The sequence below is a fragment of the Triticum dicoccoides genome, chromosome 3B (assembly GCF_002162155.2).
Source record: "Triticum dicoccoides isolate Atlit2015 ecotype Zavitan chromosome 3B, WEW_v2.0, whole genome shotgun sequence".
Taxonomy (NCBI): domain Eukaryota; kingdom Viridiplantae; phylum Streptophyta; class Magnoliopsida; order Poales; family Poaceae; genus Triticum; species Triticum dicoccoides.
In genome coordinates this window covers 21,948,100-21,967,282 of record NC_041385.1, presented here as the reverse complement: position 1 = coordinate 21,967,282, position 19,183 = coordinate 21,948,100, and the positions used below count along the sequence as shown (strand labels likewise).

The following is a 19,183-nucleotide window of genomic DNA, read 5'->3' as shown; positions in this document are numbered from 1 at the left end:
TTTAAAAAAAATAAAAGAAAATGATGAAAATATCAAAAAATAAAAGAAAATAAGTTTCCCATGTGATATGTGGTCTAGTTTTTGGGAAAATTTACAAATATGAATTTCAACTTTATTGGCAAAATCTCTCTAGAATTTAGTAAAATGGGCATAACTTTGCATACGAACTCGGATGAAAAAGTTTTTTATATGAAAAATCATCTACTCGAAAAGTTACATCCGAATTTAACCAAGGGAACCTAGTTAAATATTTTCAAAATCCTCAAAAACCTAACAGAAAAAAGTTACGGGGCTTTTAAGATCTGGAGGCAAAAAAAATTCAAAAAATCAAGAAGTATTATGGTCAAACTACTTATTCAAGAGGTATTAGTGTTACTAAATAATTATTCAAGAGTATTAGTGTTACTAAATAATTATTTCAGTTTTTGAATTTTGGTCAAATTTGATCAAATTATGGTCAAACAATGGTCAAACTAATTATTCAAGAAATATTAGTGTTACTAAATAATTATTGTTTTTTAAAACAATAGTTTCAAACTCAAACAGTGAAATGTGTCACTTCATGCTCAAGCAAAATTCCTGAGGGTTAATAGGATTGACATCTTACTATTGTCAGAAAAACAAAAGTGCAGACTTGGAAACGAGGGAGAATATAACCCGAAAGTTAAGCGTGCTCAGGCTGGGGGAGTGGGAGGATGGGTGACCGTTTGGGAATTAGATGATTTGGAATGATGAGGGGTGACTAGAGATTAGAGGATAAATTGAGCAGTGATGAGGGGTGGTGATTAGAGATTAGAGGTTAAAATAATTCAAAAATTTGAAAATAAAAAAATTTCAAAAAATAATTTCAAAAAAAAATCATAAAATTTCCTTTAGTCCCGGTTGGTGTTACCAACCGGGACTAAAGGTGGAGCTCCACGTGGCCGCGGCCTTTAGTCCCGGTTCGTGTAAGAACCGGGACTAAAGGGGAGAGGCATTAGTAACGACCCTTTAGTCCCGGTTCAAAAACCGGGACTAAAGGGCCTTACCAACCGGGACAGAAGCCCCTCTTTCTACTAGTGGGTGGTCATACATGTGGTGAGACAATTGCGAATTTGACTCGGGATGAATACAAGCAATGGTGAAATTCCTTCAAGTTTCAGACAGGTAGTCAAGAAAGGAGCGGTGATGTTGAGTTCAGGTAACTCTTATGTGTGACACCCAATATATGAGTTGTTCATTTTCACGCAGGTTAGTGATCGGTGTGTGATGGCGTTGGATGGATACTCTGGACATTGGGAGCACAAACTAGAATAACAAGGAACTTAATTTTGCTCGAGTGTTGATCGTGGTCAAGAAAAGAAGAGAGTACAAGTTGTAAGTGGAGTCACATGGAGTCTTTGGAGTAGCAGCGGTTCTCATGGGATAAGCTCAAGTCCAATGTACATGAAAGTTTGACGCATTGACAAATTCTAGGTGGTGGAGAATATTCGCCAATGTGGAGTTTGTTAGAGTTGTGTCGAATATAGTGTACAAGGTAAGTTACAGTTGGCCTTGTAGTTGTATTGTGTTTACATAGGATATGGAGTCGTGTCCTAATAGGACATTGTATCCTAGGCCTCTCATATATAGCGGGGGTAGACATACGATGTAACCTATGCCAACATATAGCACAGGACGCAGGGGAAGACGGCGGCATGTGCCGGCGTCCAGGGCGACATGGTGCGGTATTGTAGCGGTGTCATGAGGAGAAGCGCATATAGTCAGGCCCCGGGGATGTAGCCATATCGGTGAATCTCGTTAACAAATCTCGGTGTCGTGCTCGTATATTGTTTGATCTTCGGATGATCGACGGTATGCCTCAGATTTATTTTAACATGATCCCAGGAGTGATGGTGTGAGGCGTGAGTTTACTTGATAGGCTAACAACAGCACATGCATGTAATCAGGGGTGCTATATAGATATAAAGATAAAAAGGCTGTGATGCATGTACTCAGGCATCAGCGATGTAATCTATTGAAACTACTTTCTCCGTTCTTAAATATAACTTTTTGGAGAGATTCCACTATGAAGCACATACGGATGTATGTAGATGCATTTTAGAGTATACATTCACTCATTTTGCTCCGTGTGTAGTTTATAATAAAACCTCTACAAAAACTTGTATTTAGGAACGGAGGGAGTACTTACTTCTTTGTCGAAAATATCTAATTTCCGTCAAAAATAGCAGCAAAGGCCACTAGTGCAAGCTGCGAGGTCCTATCCCTGTCAACTGTCAATATGCGAGAAATAATAAATGTGATTGGCACTAGCAGTACATAGCTGCTCGGGCTGCGCACTACCCACAGGAAGCGCTGCCCGCTGAGCTCCAGCCCGAGCGCCAGCTCGTGCATCTCCTCCGTCGGCAGCGAGCCTCCGGAGCCAAAGGAGACGAAGATGACGGACTTGGGCGGTTGCCGGTCGAGCCAGTCCAGGCACGCAGCGCGCGGCTCCTCGCCGGCGTCGGCCCGTATGAGCGGACCGATGTTGTACACCGGAGGGCGCCCGGGCTCCGGGTGAGAGAGCACCCTGGCGGCGTCCGGCTCGACGGCGTCGAAGGAGTTCACCAGGATGGCCTCGGATTCTAGGTAGCGCTTGGCGTGGTGCACCATCCACCGGTAGCAGGGGTCAGACTTGTCCTGTAACGGCGACATGACGTCCGGCCCCGGGATGGGGACGCAGCCGGGCAGCCTGACGGGCTCGGCGAGGTCCCGGAACTCACCGGGCATGGAAACATCGATCTCCGGGAGGTGGAGGATGAACGTTAGCCCATGCAGGTTCCCCGGATGGAAAAGGTACCTTCTCGGCCACGGCAGCGTCGAACGAGTCCGCCCCGAAGAGGTCGGCCACGTAGGCCACCAGCCGCGTCGTCTCCCTGAGCCCCGACAGAACCCCGGTAAGCGCCGGCACCAAGCGGGCGCACTCCTCGGACATGATAGTCTCGATGGTGGCGCCGGGTGGCAGGTCGGAGAGGTCGACGGGCGGAAGGGACACGGAGGAGATGGCGGCCGGGAGGGAGGCGAGGAAGGACCGCTGCGTGGCGGACGCCGTGGAGGCGAAGGTGATGAGCGTAGCCGTGACGCTTGGCAAGCTCCGCGAGCGGGATCAGGTGGCCCATCCCGGGCGTCACCAGCATCGCCACGTGCGGTGGCCGGCGGGCCTCAGCCGTGCCGCTCGCCTCCATTGTTTTGCCCCTGTGTTTTCTTCGTGGATTATTTACGGTGGTTGTGCTTGACCTCGTACGTGTATTGCTTTGGGGGTTTATAAGTAGGGAAGGAAGATAGAATCAATTTATCCAACAGCATGTTTGTCAAAAAATATAAATCCAGCATGCAGCCGTGATAGGATAGGATAGGATAGCCTGCAGCCGTGATGGGAACGTGGATCACGCGCAGACAGTATTATTGATTGGTCGGTTCGGCTCCTTGTGGCCCAATCATTTGCATCATTTACTCAGCTGTGGCTATGTGGGGTGAGCTAAACATGAAATTTTGGCAACTTCCGAGTTACCATTTTTTTTCTTTTTTGCAGGGAGCGATTTTATCATTTGACGGTGCGGCGGAGTTTAAGACTAGGGAAAAGCTTCAATTCACAAACTCATCCGCGTCGTCCGCCTCCCCCGGACAACACTGTTGTCCCCCGTGGAGTCCATCGGTCTTTCCCTTTCCAACCTTATCTTTTCACCGACCTCTCTCCATGACTCATTTCCTCCTCATGTTCTCCCCTATATATTTTCATTCGTTAAGCTAGCTAAGAAAAAGCAGAGCGGTGGCGGCTTCACATGGCAACCATCATCTATCAACTCGAGACCCGTCATCATCTATACCAATATATATAAATCAAAAGGGCTTATTCAATTAATCTCGACAATCAAACCATGTCAAACCATCAAGCTATATTACTCTAAATGGTGAATTCTCGACATGTTTAGCATACGGTTAATATCATTCTTGAATGCCCTGACACTAGACAAAATCAAATATGCCGGTAGTGCTTCACATCAAACACAGTTGATCCGTGAGAGGAGAGACACAATCTCGCGGATCGGAGAGCATAAAGCACGATTGTAGCATGTTGGCTAGATCATCACACATCAAGGTACATGACAAGGATGGTGAACCTCTATACAACCAAGTTGGCAAACAAAGGTGAAAGAGCACGCTCTCTCATGCAATGCTCACTGTTGTTGCCAGAGGATATGCTATCAGGTTATTACGACCACTGCCGCCCATTATGTACGATACATGGGGCAAAAGAAGAACTTCAAAGTTTTTTTTTTGAGGATGAGAAGAACTTCAAAGTTAGGCAGCAAAGGAGGTAGCTACTAGGTGTTCATAATTCTTTTGCAATGCTCATTGTTCATAATATTTTTCAAATTCAAAAACTCTTCATGGAATTTCATAAAATGTTTGCATTTTGAAAAACATGTTCATAATTACGAACAAGAATGCTTTTCAAAAAATATTCCTCTTTTCAAAAAAATATTCTTGTTTCATAATTTGTTCTCAATTTCAAAAATGTTTGGTGAATTTCAGAAAAACATTATTAGAAAAAGTTGTTCATTATTTCTAAAAGTGTCCGCGTATTTGAAAAAATGTTCCTGTTTTCAAAATTTGTTCACAAATTAAAGAATGTTCTTGTTTCCATAATTTGTTTGTGAATTTCAAAAAAATCAGGGAATTTCATAAAATATTCATGTCTTCAAAATTTTGTTCAGATTTTCATAAAATGTTCAGATTTTCAAGTTTGTTGCAGTTTTTCTAAAAATGTTTAGATTTTCAAAATGTTATTTGTAGTTTCAGAAAATGTCCAGAGCTAAGTATGCAGAGTGTCAGTTCCACTGAAACAGAATGTAAGGCAAGTAATCTTAGAGTTACTGGTAAGTCGGGCACATTCAAATAACAGAGTAAGCATCCTTGTGTCTGTGCACTCTGTTATTTCGAGATGGCAGTACTTTCATGCTACAGCTCGTCCGTAATATTTTTCACATGTTGTTCTGATGCACTTCAAGCTGCTACAACCTACTAGTAACATGGTGTTTGTATGTAGCTGTCCGGTTTGGTTGAGCCGTAGGTAGACACCAACACATGTAGGATCATGTGATTAGCCAGCCAACTGATTTGGTTGAGTCATGTGTTATTGAAGTGATTCCAGGACTGGTGTATGAAGCGTGAGTTTAACTGAGTCTAACAGCATATGCATGCAACCAAGTTTGCTATATAAGAGAAATAAAGAGCAAAGAAGAAGGCTGTGAGGGCAGGAAACAATGTACTAGTCTCTAGTGCCACCAAGGAGAAATGCCTCTATGGGCTAAAGCAAATCTCTGAGCGTGTCTCCCTTGGTACGTATGTGTTGTGTGATAGTGGAGGAAAACAAACACCGAGATATTAACAGTTGGCTTTTGTGCAGTATTAAAACTAAACTTCAAGCGAACGATCTACATCTGAATCCTTGGTCCAGTCTCATCATCTCTTTCTTCGTGGTTCAAAATCAGCATCCTGAAGTTCCGAACGGCTTAATTGTAAAGACAATCCAGACATACCCACATGGTGTTGTACAATCCACCGCTCACCTCGTTTGCTGCCTCCGTTTGTCTATGTCACTGTGGCATTTAAGTCATTGGAAATTACCCCAGCTGTTTGTCTGCGTCACTGTGGCATTTAACTAGTATTGCCACATAAACAGAATATGCAAAATCATCTCATTCTTGCTACTCTCTCCATCTCTGCTTTAAAATGTAAGTGTATTCTTTTTAACAAGACAAGCATTTGCCCGGCAGTACTCTAGTATGCAATTCAGGGGATCTATGGAAAGTACTGACAGTACTACCATACACGTGTACCCTCTATCATCGCCTTTCATTTTTGCATCAAAGTTCGTGCAATTGCATTTCATTTTTTTCTTTCTCCCCAATAAAAGAATATTTGATCTTGAAACTTCGCAGATCAACAACGCACAAGTACTACCATGTGCAGAAATATTTTCAGATGTTTTGGCGCAATATAAAAAAGGGCAGCCTGGTGATGTAGCCCCCGCTTGAGCAGTGTCCGGGAAGGGTCCGACCACTTTGGTGATACATTCAGAATTTGAAATTTGACAAATTTATGATTCATCAAAAAAATCGGAAACATTTTATTACAATGAGTGGCACTTTTGTATAGTTGAACTGCAAAGTTTCAAGGTCAAATGTTCTTTTTATTGAAAGAAACAAAAGAGAGAAATTTCTAGACAAGGATAGCACGAATCTTGACACAAACTGAAAGGTTTAGATACAGGGTAGAGTGGTATTGTAGCACAACAAACCCACGGTCGGGAATCTAATATCTCCTCCAAAATTTAGATTGTTTCTTATGGTGTTCATGCATGTATGCTTAAGAGTACTCGTGGAAGTGTGTGAACTGTTCAAAAATACAAAATACATCCGTCAAAGTAGTAAACTATTTCCTAATTTTTGTCAAAAGTAGTTAGCATGTAGCTGGTTTGGTTGACTCGGAGGTGATAGGCAGTAGTCCTGGAGTGTGGATTGAGTGATCCGGTCAGCACAAAAGTGGTTGGTTTGGTTGGGTCATGTGTGCAGGATCGTGTGAGTAGCTAGCCAACTAGCCAAGTGATTTGGTTGGACTCGCAAAAAAAAAGTGATTTGGTTGGGTCCTATATATGGTCGTGGAGTGATCCCAGAAGTGGTGTGAGAGGCGTGACCTTAGTTCAGAGGCTAACAGAAGCCTATACATGTAATCAGGCTTGCTAGTAAGAGGTAACGAGAGAAGGTTGTGAGCCAGGAAACAATGTAGCTAGTCTCTAGTGTGAGAGCTGTGAGATGTAGTTCCAGCAGATAGTTGGAGAGAGGTCTGTGGGATAATGGAGGAAAACAAAGAATTGTGGGATAATGCGGGCATACCCACATGATGCTGTGGATGCTGACGGTGAGTGGCCATAGTGCGCCTAAGCATGCCCCTCTTCTCGATGCCTCGACCTAGCATGTAGGTCAGGATAGCTTGAATATCTCCAAAGACGAAGGGAATCAAATGCTGACCTTCGGAGAATACCTCCGTTCTTGTTCTGCTTCACCGTGGCGTCGTCCGAGTAGTACTAACTCATAAACAGAAGACATTGTATTGGACTTCACTCTATGAACGCATAGGCTTAGAGAACCTAGTTTAAAGGTAGCCATGGTGTCTTGGTGGAACCACAACTTCTCGCACATTAGCGCAATTCAATTGGCTCGGCCCACATTCCAGCCAGCCATTTGGATTGGCTCGGCTCACAGTGAGCTCACCAGCAAGGAGCACATCTACCTCCGCCACGCTGTACATAGGCAACACCGGCATGTCCGAGCTGCACGTGCACGAAGTTCTCCATCTTTCCTGTGTAAAGCCTCACCGTCGGCGAGCATCACGGCCGCTGCCGCCACTAGAGAAGAAACGGCTGGAACATGTAGCCTTGGAAGGTGACCTTAATGGATTTTTCACTTTCCCTTTAAAAAAAGTGGTTGGAAGAATTGAAAAGTTTCTATACTTCTATGGCGAGACGGAAATTATCTTAAAAGTCCCATATGGGTGAGATGAGATCTGGTTCCAGCTTTATTTCTAAATAAGGGATCCTCCAGCTTCCTTTTTTCTACATCGCTCATTCATTCCTTTTTTGTTTAAAGATGTGGAGAAAACATTCATATAATGGAAAGAACTATCTTTTTAGTTTTTGAAATAATAAAATTTAATGAGACGTTACAAATGAAAAAGGATTCATGCGTCATGGAAGCCACAATATTCGCCGTCAATTTTACTGTGGAGTTTTCCCCATCACGGTAGGACTACCTCAAGACATCGTCCTCTGGCTGTGTCGAGTATCTTCCCACCCCACCCCGCCTGATCCCCGTCGGTAATCCCCACTCGGGCTGACTCAGGGGTGACCTTGCGTCGCGGACCGGCCTTGGTGCGACTGCTTGGAGGGCTGACACGCCTCGTGGTCTGGATCATGAGACTCTCCCGGGTATCTAGGGTTTCAAGGATGGTGTCTAGTTTGTCTAGTGATATGGATCATGGCTTTGAAGAGATGATGAAGAGGCCCAGATTGACTCGGGCCGATCTTTATGATGTGGTGTTTTGAGAAGGAAGAACTGCCACTGGCGGAGGCAACCCGTTGGCTGGCCATCATCAGACTCCACATGGATAAACATAATAGTGAGTTTTAGTTATATATATAACATGACAATTGCATGGGATTTTGCTTGGGAAGTCAAATTCAGAATGTTGGTGGATAATTTGTTCATATCGCAGTTTTTGTGCCTTGGTGGTTTGCACAAAGTAATGGAGGAGGTCCATCACAATTCCGTGTCAGCCCGGTTATCCTAGCTCCGTTTGATGGATTCTCTCAGTCGTCTACATTCGACCTTTTCAAGTTAAGATTTGGGTGCAGATTCACGATTTGCCGGATGGGTACAACTCGATGGTGAAGTCTCTGGCCTCGAAGATGGGGGAGTCTGATGCTGCTGAAACGACTTCCCCATCTAGACTTCCTCAAACGACTTCTCTTGGAATTTATATCCACCTAGAGTTTTGATCGATGCTAGAAATCCTCTCAAAAACCATGTTTCTATGGTGAACGATTGCAAATCGTAGATCTTTTTGGATTATATATGAGCGGCTTCCAGACTAGTGTGATGTATGTGGCATGATTGGACAACTTCATACCAAGCACGAGGATCGAGTTCACCCGTCATCCGCCATCGTGTTTAATGATCTTTGATCTACTTTGGAGTATGCTCACTCATGGGCGTGGCCGTGGTGGCGGACGTAGGCATTGCTCGGGAAGGAGACTTGGGCATGCTTCCCAGGGAGTCCATTTGAGCATTAATTCTCTGATGCTGGTGACTTTGGAGAGTTTGGAGCGGGGCTGAAACTCATGAGTTTGGTGGATTTAGACCATGAAAAACCATTGCATAGGTTGGAGATCATCCGACAAAAGAAGCTTGTTCTGGTCAGTGTTGAAGGCCAGAATAATTCATAATGATAGGATGATAACAATAGGAGGACGCCTGTGTTAAAAGAAATAGGAGGACTCCTCAAGATGTACAACATGCATTTCAAGCCTAGCAACTATCAATTTGGTTCAGTCATGTTTTTGTCGAGTGATTCCACTTTGTGGTTGTGTGAGCCGTGAATTTAGTTGAGGCTAACAGCCTAAACATGTAGCCAAGTTTGCTATATAAGAGAAATTTAGAGGAGAGGAAAAGGCGGCGAAGGAAGGAAAAACGTACTAGTCTCTAGTGCCACCAAGGCGAAATGCTCCTGGGCAAAACAAATCTAGTGTTTCTCTCTTGGTGCGTGTGTGCGAGAGTGTGTTGTGTGAAACAACGAGAAAGAGTTGTAAGAGTGAAGGGAAGAGCTGTGAGATGCAGCTCCACTAGTTTGTTGACGAGGTATGTGAAATAGTGGAGGAAAACAAAGAGTTGTGGGATAGTGCTGTTGGAACATACAAAGATGGTGTCGTATATGCCGACGGTGAGCTCACCAGCGACGGAGGAGGCTCTTCTCCATGGTGCGATGTAGTACACAAGTGAGCACAGCTGGAATTTCTCCAGCCCTGCCGGCGAATTAGGTTTCTCTAGGAACAGCGTCGTTTGAGGGTCAGTCATGGTTAGTTTTTATCAACTACTCTGTTGCTAGGAATTTCTCAACCAAATGATGGTATGTAATGCACTTTATATCAGCTGGCTGGAACCCCCATTGGTATTCAACCACACAGGACGTTGGACTGCAAATCATTTTGTATCAATTCAAAATTAATTCTAGGCGCCCCGTCTGTCTGAACTGTTTCTTATGGAATTATAGACGTGTTCATCTATACTAATGTGAACTGTGGCAAAATAATTCATCAAATATATTCAATTTTATGTCAAAATAGTAGGGGAAGACAACTGGTACAAGTGCAAGGTATCCATACGTGTGAAGCTATCTATGTCAAGGTGAAAGAAACAGCCTACGTAATGCGCAATGTGACGTACACTAGCAGGCCCTGGCGAGCATCTATCTATGTGTGTGCTCATTGTGATGTGTATTCCAAAATTTCTAGCTTGCTAATCTCCGTATAAAAGGTACTCCCTCCGTCCCATAATATAAGAACGTTTTTTACACTAGTGTAATTTAAAAAATGCTCTTATATTATGAGACGGCGGGAGTACTGTACTACATAGCGTAATTTTTCAGACCACCCCTAGCTAGAAGTTGTTCTCCAATCGTTGAGCAGTCTTCTTCAATGCAATGTTCATATTGTTTTAGTTGGTGCCAACAAATTTGCAGTATGAAGTATGAACACACATGGCACACAAGTAGGTGGCTAGTGGAATGCTCCACATAGCACAAGTTAATCGCAAATTCACGGTGGGACGCATCAGTAACTTGAACGAGTTGTTACTCTTGGCACATTACTGGATCATATAATGTTTTTAAAGCCAAGATTACAATTTAGTCAAGAGCCGAAAAGATAAAACCTCTCAAGAGGTTTCTTCCATAGAACACCCTTGATATTTGAAAATGTTGACACAACCCATAGACACCTTTCTTAAAATACAACTTTGACAAACATTGAAAGTGACACAGACAACATACCTTTATTTTGCAGGCCCACCTGTCCAGACGTTTTTTTTAGTTAAGGACTGGTGAAGGGAAATACCATCTCCCACTTGTTGGCTTAGAAAAAATGATTATTCTGCAATTAGGTCAAGACTTACAAAAAAAATCTTAGACCACTTAGTAATAGCAAATCAGAATAAAATATGTCTAAATGAACCTAAAAACAATATCATTATACTGATTTGCCATGCACCGTGCTAGTTCTCAAAATGGAACCAGAAATATTTTCTCAAGCTAACAGTCCTAATCAGCTCCTATTTCAGTTGGCGACGTCCACCGTAGAAGGAGCTGAGGTGTGTTGGAGATGTCCATAGCTAAGATGTGCCGTTGGTTGTGGAAGCTGCACTGAAATAAAACGTAAGGCAAGCAATCTTAGAGTTACTGCACACATTCATAAAGCAGAGGAAAGCAACCTTGTGTCTGTGGCACTCTGTTATTTAGAGATGGCAATACATTTGTACAGTTCATCCGTAAGATAGAAGTGTTTGCATGTAGCTGGCCGGTTAATTTGGTTGAGTCGTAGGTACACATATGATAGTCGAGGATGTTCATTTTCCATGCATGGATTTAGGATCGTGTGAGGAGCAGATGTGTTGGAGAATCTTTTTTGAGGAATGGCTAACAGAATCTTAATCAGTTCCTATCTATGTTGGCCAGAAATAGATGTGTTGGAGATGTCCAGAACTAAGTATACAAACTTACACAGTATCTGTTCCATTCATACAAAATGTAAGGAAAGTACTCTTAGAGTTACTGATAAGTCGGCACATTCAAATAGCAGAGACTTTAAGATATTTGTCGAACCTTTTTGCTTGCTAATAAAGGTGGCCGTATGCATCACTCTGATGCAAAGGCCGGGGATGTCCCCCTTTTCTAAAAAAAACATTCAAATAGCAGAGAAAGCAACCTTGTGTCTGTGTGCAATATGTTATTTGGAGAAAACAACACTGTCATGCTACAGATCGTCCAATTTTCGCATGTTTTCCTGATGCTCTTCAAGCTGCTACCAGTAAAATGTGTCTAGCGTGGGGCTTGAATCGGATAGAAGTGTGTAGTTGCCTGGTTAATTTGGTTGCATCGTAGGTAGACACCAATGAATGTAGGATCGCGTGAGTAGCCAGCCAACTGATTTGGTTGAGTCATGTGTTATTGAAGTGATTCCGGGACTAGTGTGTGAGGACTGAGGAGTGAGTTTAGCCGAGTCTAACAACATATGCATGCAACCAAGTTTGTTATATAAGATAAGTAAAGAGTAGAGAAGAAGCCTCTGATGGCAGGAAACAATGTACTAGTCTCTAGTGCCACCAAGGTTAAACCAAATCCCTGAGCGTGTCTCCCTTGGTACGTATGTGTTGTGTGAAGCAACAAGAAACAATTGTGATTGTGAAGGGAGGAGCTGTGAGAACTGAGAGGCAGCTCCTACAGTTGGTTAAAAAGAGGTAGTGAGATAATGGAGGAAAACAAACACCAAGATATTAACAGTTGGCTTTTGTGCAGTAGTAAGACTAAACTTCAAGCGGACGATCTACATCGAAATCCCTGGTCCGGTCTCATCATCTCTTTCTCCGTGGTTCAAAATCTGCATACTGAAGTTCTGAACGGCTTAATTGTAAAGACAGTCCAGAGGTACCCACATGGTGTTGTACAATCTGCCGTTCACCACGCCTGCTGCCTCCGTTTGTCTACATCACTGTGGCATTGAAGTCTTTGGAAATTACCCCAGCTGTTCGTCTTCGTCACTGTGGCATTTAGGTAGTACTGCCACATAAACAGAATAGCAAAATCATCTCATTCTTGCTACTCTCTCCCTCTCTGCTTTAAAATGTAAGGCGTATTCTTTTTAACAAGACAAGCATTTGACCGACAGTACTCTAGTATGCAATTCAGGGAATCTATGGAAAGTACTGACAGTGCTACCATACACATGTACCATCTATCATTGCCTTCCATTTTTGCATCAAAGTTAGTGCAATTGCATTTCGTTTTTTTTCTTCCCAATAAAAGAATATTTAATCTTGAAACTTCGCAGATGAACAACGCACAAGTACAACCATGTGCAGAAATATTTTCAGATGTTTTGATGCAATATAAAAAAGAGCAGTTTGGTGATGTAGCTCCCACTTGTGCAGGGTCCAGGAAGGGTCCGGCCAATTTGGATCCTTTGGCGCAATATAATTTTAAAAAATGATAAAACTCATGAAGAATTTGAAATTTGACAAATTTATGTTTCATAAAAAAATTGAAAACATTTTATGACAATGAATGGCACAGGTGTATAGTTGAACTGCAAAGTTTCAAGGTCAAATGTTCTCTTGATTGAAAGACACAGAAAAGGGAAATTTCTAGATAAGGATAGCACGAGTCTGGTTAGAGTGGTATTGTATTACAACAAATCCATGGTCAGGAATCTCATAGTCTCCCCCAAAATTTAGATTGTTTCTGATGATGTTCATGTATGCTTAAGAGTACTCGTGGACGTGTGTGAACTGTTGAGAAATACAAAATGCATCCATCCAAAGAGTTGTGGGATAATGCAGACATAACAACATGATGCCGTACATGCTGACGGTGAGCTCACCGGCAGCGAGGCAACAGTGCGCCTAAGCATGCCCCTCCTCTCGATGCCTCGGCGTAGTATCTAGGCCAGGATAGCTTGAATACCTCCAGCGAGGAAGGGACTCAAATGCTGACCTTTGGAAAAATACCTCCGTTCTTGTTCTGCTTCAATGACCGTGGCGTCATCCGAGTAGTACTGCCTCATAAACAGAAGACATTGTATTGGACTTCACTCTATGAACGCATATCCTTAGAGAACCTGGTTTAAAGGTAGCCATGCTGTCTTGGTTGAACCACCTCTTCTTGCAGATCAGCGCAACCATGACACTCTCATGAATTTATCGGCAACTTCTTTATTAATGTATTCAGGTGGGAATCCTCTCCCACGGTGATCCGTAAAAATAATATTAATGTGATTGGCGCTAGTAGTAGCTGGTTTGGACAAGCATAGTCATGTGGAGATAAGGCGTAGCCTATTTGTTGATGAGAAAATAGGACTGAGAAAAGGCAGGCCCATTGATTTTGAAAACAGTGAGTTTCAAGAATGTGTCAGGGTTGTTGGAAATATGAGCAATTTACCAAATAATTCCGGGGACGAAGAAGTTCTGGTGCGTTTCTCTGCGAGGAGCGACCTCCCTTTTACGCGTCGTGGCGGGGCGGGCGGCGGAGGAGGACCGCACATTGATGTCCCTCTTGTTCTCATGCTCATACATGTGGGGAAAGAACCTCCCGTATAAAGAGGTTCAACTCTATCTAAACAAGCAACGTGGGAGTAAATTTTAGTAGTGCCCATTCCCTTGCACGAATGGGCTAAGTGGGCCTCTAGGATTGATTAGGAATTTATGAAATTGTTATTGGGCTGACCAATAATAGATAAAATTCCAGCAAGGGTAATATACATCACAATGGGACGCAAACGGCAATAGGAGGGACAAGGGTACCAGTTGTTACTCCCATTACTGGATCATATAATTTTTTCGGTGAAAGGTTGGACGATATAATGTTTTCAGTGCAAAGGTTACAATTTATCCAAACAGATGAAAAATATCTATCCAGATGTTTATTCCTCGTGAAACAGTCTTGAATATTTGAATGTCGACACAAGACTTGCAAACAGTGGAAATGAGATTGTAACAACCAAATCAATAGGTTATTATTAAGAAAAAAATAGGCCATGGACAACACAGTGCAATGCATATCGTTGGAGGTAGGGACTGGTGAAGGGAAATACCATCACCCACTTGTTGGGTTGAGATGTTGCACGCTGACTTGGCCAGAAGGAGCAGTGCAAAATACGAGTCCAAAATGCAGCATCTGACGGTTGAATTTCGTGCAACAGTCACACAAGGACTAGCAAGAACAAAATTGCACGCAGAGTGCGGCAATATACTCATGACTATATGCATGGCCATCTGATGATCTAGCCAGGTGGCTCGTCTATATATAGTCCATCACAAAGTCTGGAAGCTATATATTGGCTTAAATGGAAGGACGAAATGTAGACTTAGTGGGATACTTAGCTACATACAACTCTTATGAGATATTGAAGTGAAACAAACAAGCCAAATGTTTTGCTATGCGACTGGTGCGATCAAATAACCTATGGCCAGGAACTGATCAGGCAAATGATGATGCGTGATAGGTTTTGTATCAGCTGGCTGGAAGCCATTTGGATTGGAACCTAAGCAGACAGAGCGCTTGGATTCAAGATCACTTTGTATCACTTCAAGCAACACCCACATGTTGTCGGCTCAGCCCACAGCGAGCTCGCCGGCAGAGAGCGCATCTCCCTCCACCATGCTGTGCATGGGCATCACTGGCACGTGCCAGCAGCACGTCCATCAAGTTCTCCAACTTTCCCGTATCAAGCCTCACTGTCGGAGAGCACCACAGCCGACGCCCCCACCAGAGAAGAAACGGCTAGAACATGTAACCTTGGAAGTTGACCTTAATGGTGGGAAATTTTCAGTTTCCCTTTAAGAAAGTGGTTGGAAGCATGGCGAGATGGAAGATGAGATCTGGTTCCAGCTTTATTTCTGAGGGCACCTTCAACTTTCGTTTTCTACATCGCTCATTCACTCCTTTTTTTTTGAAAAAAAAACCCTCTATTGACATGAGAGGTAAGAGTATATAATAAATATGAGTCATTAATTTTATTAAACAGTGGGTCTAATTAACTCTTACCTTCTTACCTCCCATATGAAAAGAGGGGGTAAGAGGGAGCATCTCAAAGTTGCTAAAAAATATGCGGCGGAAAACCTTCATATACATGGAAAGCACTATCTTTTTATTTTATAAATAATAAATTTTAAGGAAACGTTACAAATGAAAAATGGTTCACGCATTTTTTGATCCATGGAAGCCACAATATTCGCCGTGGATTTTATTTTGGAGTTTTCCCCCTCATGTTAGGTCTACCTCCTCGCATCGTCCTCTGGCCGCTGTATTGAGTATCCCACCCCGAGCCCACCTGATCCCCATCGGCAATCCCCACTCAGGCTGACTCAAGGGCGACCTTGTGTCACATACCGACTTTGGTGCGACTGCTTGCAGGGCAGGCGCGCCTTGGGGTCTGGATCATGAGAAACTCTCATGTGTCCAGGGTTTCAAGGATGGTGTCTAGTTTGTCTATAGATCATGACCTTGAAAAGATGGTGAAGAGGCTCGGATTGACTCAAGCCAATCTTGATGATGTGGTGTTTGAGAAGGAAGAACTGCTGCCGGTGGAGGCAAGCTACTGAGTGGCCATCATCAGACTCCGCATGGGTTAAGCGTATAGTGAGTTTATTTTATAAAACATGAGAATTTCATGGGATCTAGCTCTGGAAGAGTCAAGTTTAGATCGTTGGTGGATAATTTGTTCATATCACTGTTTTTGTGCCTTGGTGATTTGGACAAAGCAATGGAGGAGGTCCATCGCAATTTCGTGGCAGCCCGGTTATCCTAGCTCCGTATAATTAATGGATTCTCTAAGACGTCTAGAATAGACCATTTCCGTTGATTTGGGTGCCGATTCATGACTTGCCGGATGGGTACAACTCCATGGTAAAGTCTCTGCCTCAAAGGTGAGGGAGTTTGATGCTGCTGAAACAGCCTCGAACGACTTCTCTTGGAATTTATATGGTGAATGATTGCAAATGCCAGATCTTGTTGGATTCTTTTTGGATTAAATATGAGCGGCTTTAGGATTGGTGTGATGTATGTGGCATGATTAGACATTTTCATACCAAGCATGAGGATCGAGTTCACCCGACATTCACCCTCGTGTTTAATGATCTTGTTTCTGAAAAACATCCATATGTTAATTAATTAAAAAAAGTTATTACAATCGTTCATTACAAAGTTCACCATGCACGGCCGAACACTATTAAGAACAATCCCACCAGATCTACTAATAAAGCTAAACTTCGCAATTTCTTGAGCCACCCCATTGGCTAGCTGGTTAATTTTCGCAATTTTAAAATTCTTTATCTTCCTGGATATACTCAAGGCTTCTTTCTTCATATGAACCAGAGGAGACCTGTCAAGCTTCTAATTTGCAAGGAAAGAACGAATAAAAGCATAATCAGTCTCCAGAATAATGGACCGGTGAAGAGTAATAACAATATAAATGCCTACCATGGATGGACGTGTTCAGCTTCATTCACGCTGGAACACTGACTCAAAAAGTCCGACAAATAAATAATAACTTCACCAGATGAGTTTCTAGTGGCCACTGACGGTGTCCTGGACTAGGGGTACTCACCACGTCGTCCCCCGATCAGGTAGATCGGGCCGAGGACCCCCATGGCGGTTCACTCATGGGCCACTCCGGGCAGCCCATGCCGCATACAAGGAGGTTTCCACAAGACTTGACGCACAAGACGAGGACTCTCCTAAACCCTAGACCTCTGGTGCATTATATAAACCAAGGTCAGGCTAGTCAATAGATCAATCTGATATTCATTAGATCAATCTCGTGGTAGACACATGTACCATGTACTACACCCATATCAATATAATCAGAAGCATGACGTAGGGTATTATCTCTTCGAGAGAGCCTGGGCCTGAGTAAAATCCTGTGTCCATGTTACCATCGCTCCAAGACGCCTAGCTTAGGACCCCTATTACGAATATAGAACCGACATTAATTGGTGCTTTCATTGAGAGCCTGATAGGTGATCGTCACGGTGCGATGGGATCTTCAACGAACGTCAAATCAGGTGTTATCTTTTCAGTTAAATTCGTGCCTTTAAATTAGCCTCTTTTAGGGTTGTTGCTGTGAGCCTGTGCAAATTTTCATTTGCAGGCACAATTGAGATCACGGACAAATTATCATGATGTTCGTCAGGGGCGGCCGCATCATATCTGGCAATCAACTTGTATGGTTCATACAGACTGGCTAGGCGCGATGCGCGCACCAGATCGGCCGCTCCTCCAGGTGGGTGCGTGCAAGGGATGGCCTCACGCACCCCAAGCTCCGATGGGATAAAACCTTGGTCAAGCATCACATCTCAATGTAAAAAACGTTTAGCCAGCTGTGTGTGTTTGTGGGAACCTGTACAAAGGTCAGATCGGTTTTGACTTCACGTGGGCACCACTAGGACTACTGGAAAGTGTTTCTGTTTTGGTTGCTATGACTACTACCGAGCAAACCGTCAGGTGCGGCTGTTTCATTAACTAGTTCTAGTAAAATAACTAGTATTTCCTCCCAGGTATTTTTCTCTTGGCTCGCATTATTTTGTGCGTGCAGCTTTTTTTTTGAGGGTGTGCGTGCAGCTTTTTTGCTTGTTGTCAGGCCCGTCGATGAGGGGGAGCGAGGTGAGCGATCACACAGGGCCCCCAAAATCGTGGGCCCCCATCGAGAAAGAAAACCCTTCGTACGTCGCCTCCCTTCGATTGAAAGATTGCTAAAAAACCAGAAAAGAAAACTAACGTAGGTGTGTATTATTTATACGTGACTACGTGGTGTCTTTGATTAATCTGCGAGGCATCAAGGACTGCTAGGCGTCCAGGTCTGCTAGTGCTAGAGGCCCAATTAACATATTTACAGAAAAGAATGTTGGTGGCTCAATAGGTCGACCGGAAGATTGGATATGAATCGCTTGATTCCAGCGATTGCAGACGAACAGATAGCGAACTGCCATCTAGATCTCGCGAGCGGTGATCATGCATTGACGAAGGCCCTGGCAGTCGTGCCGGCGCCGAGGTAGTTACATCCGATCTAATCCCATTGCTGGTCGTCTTGCTGTGTGAAGCCACAACAGGTGTGGACCGCGGTTCCGTTCGTTGTTTCAATCAGGACCGAGCCATCGAGGAACACATCGAGGCCAAACTACAGGTCGTGTTTTAATCTCCAAGTGCAAGGTTCTATTTTCAATTCATTTTCTTTGTGTTTGGATGATCTATCCATCTGACGACCGTTACTATTAGAAACTAAATAGAATTTGTTTGATCAATGATCACTTTTATAATTTGTTATGTTCTGTGTTCCTGAATATATCTTCATCATGTCTGCTAGAATTAGGAAGCATGAATCTGGTGCTGCAAAGTGTAAAGAAGAAACAAAAATTAGAAGTTGAGGCTCAATCTCTAACTGGTTCCTTTGATAGATATTTGGTGAAAGGGCCCCAACATAATTTTGAAAATCAAACTACAGATTTTAATTTTGATGATGGTCTTGATGATAATGCAGCAGAGGTTGAGGCTCCTGATGCAGAAATTGATGATGGTAATATTGCCAATCACTAGTAGAAATGGGGGCATTTGTCCTGGTTCGTAAGGGCCTTTAGTTCCGGTTCATGAACCGGGACTAATGGGTCGTTACTAATACCTCCCCCCTTTAGTCCCGGTTCAAACACGGTCCGGGACAGATGTGCCTTCACGTGGCCGGTGCGCCGAGCCCAGGCAGGGGGGCCTTTGGTCCCGGTTGGAGGCACCAACCGGGACCAAAAGGCCTCCACGCGTCAGCATTCCAGTGGCTAGGATTTTTGTTTTT

The 19,183-nt window shown here is 43.4% G+C and overlaps 1 pseudogene; it reads right to left on the bottom strand.

The window, feature by feature from the left end:
- Positions 1-1,942: 1,942 nt before the first annotated feature.
- On the bottom strand, positions 1,943-3,226 carry LOC119280572 (annotated as a pseudogene).
- Positions 3,227-19,183: the final 15,957 nt, after the last annotated feature.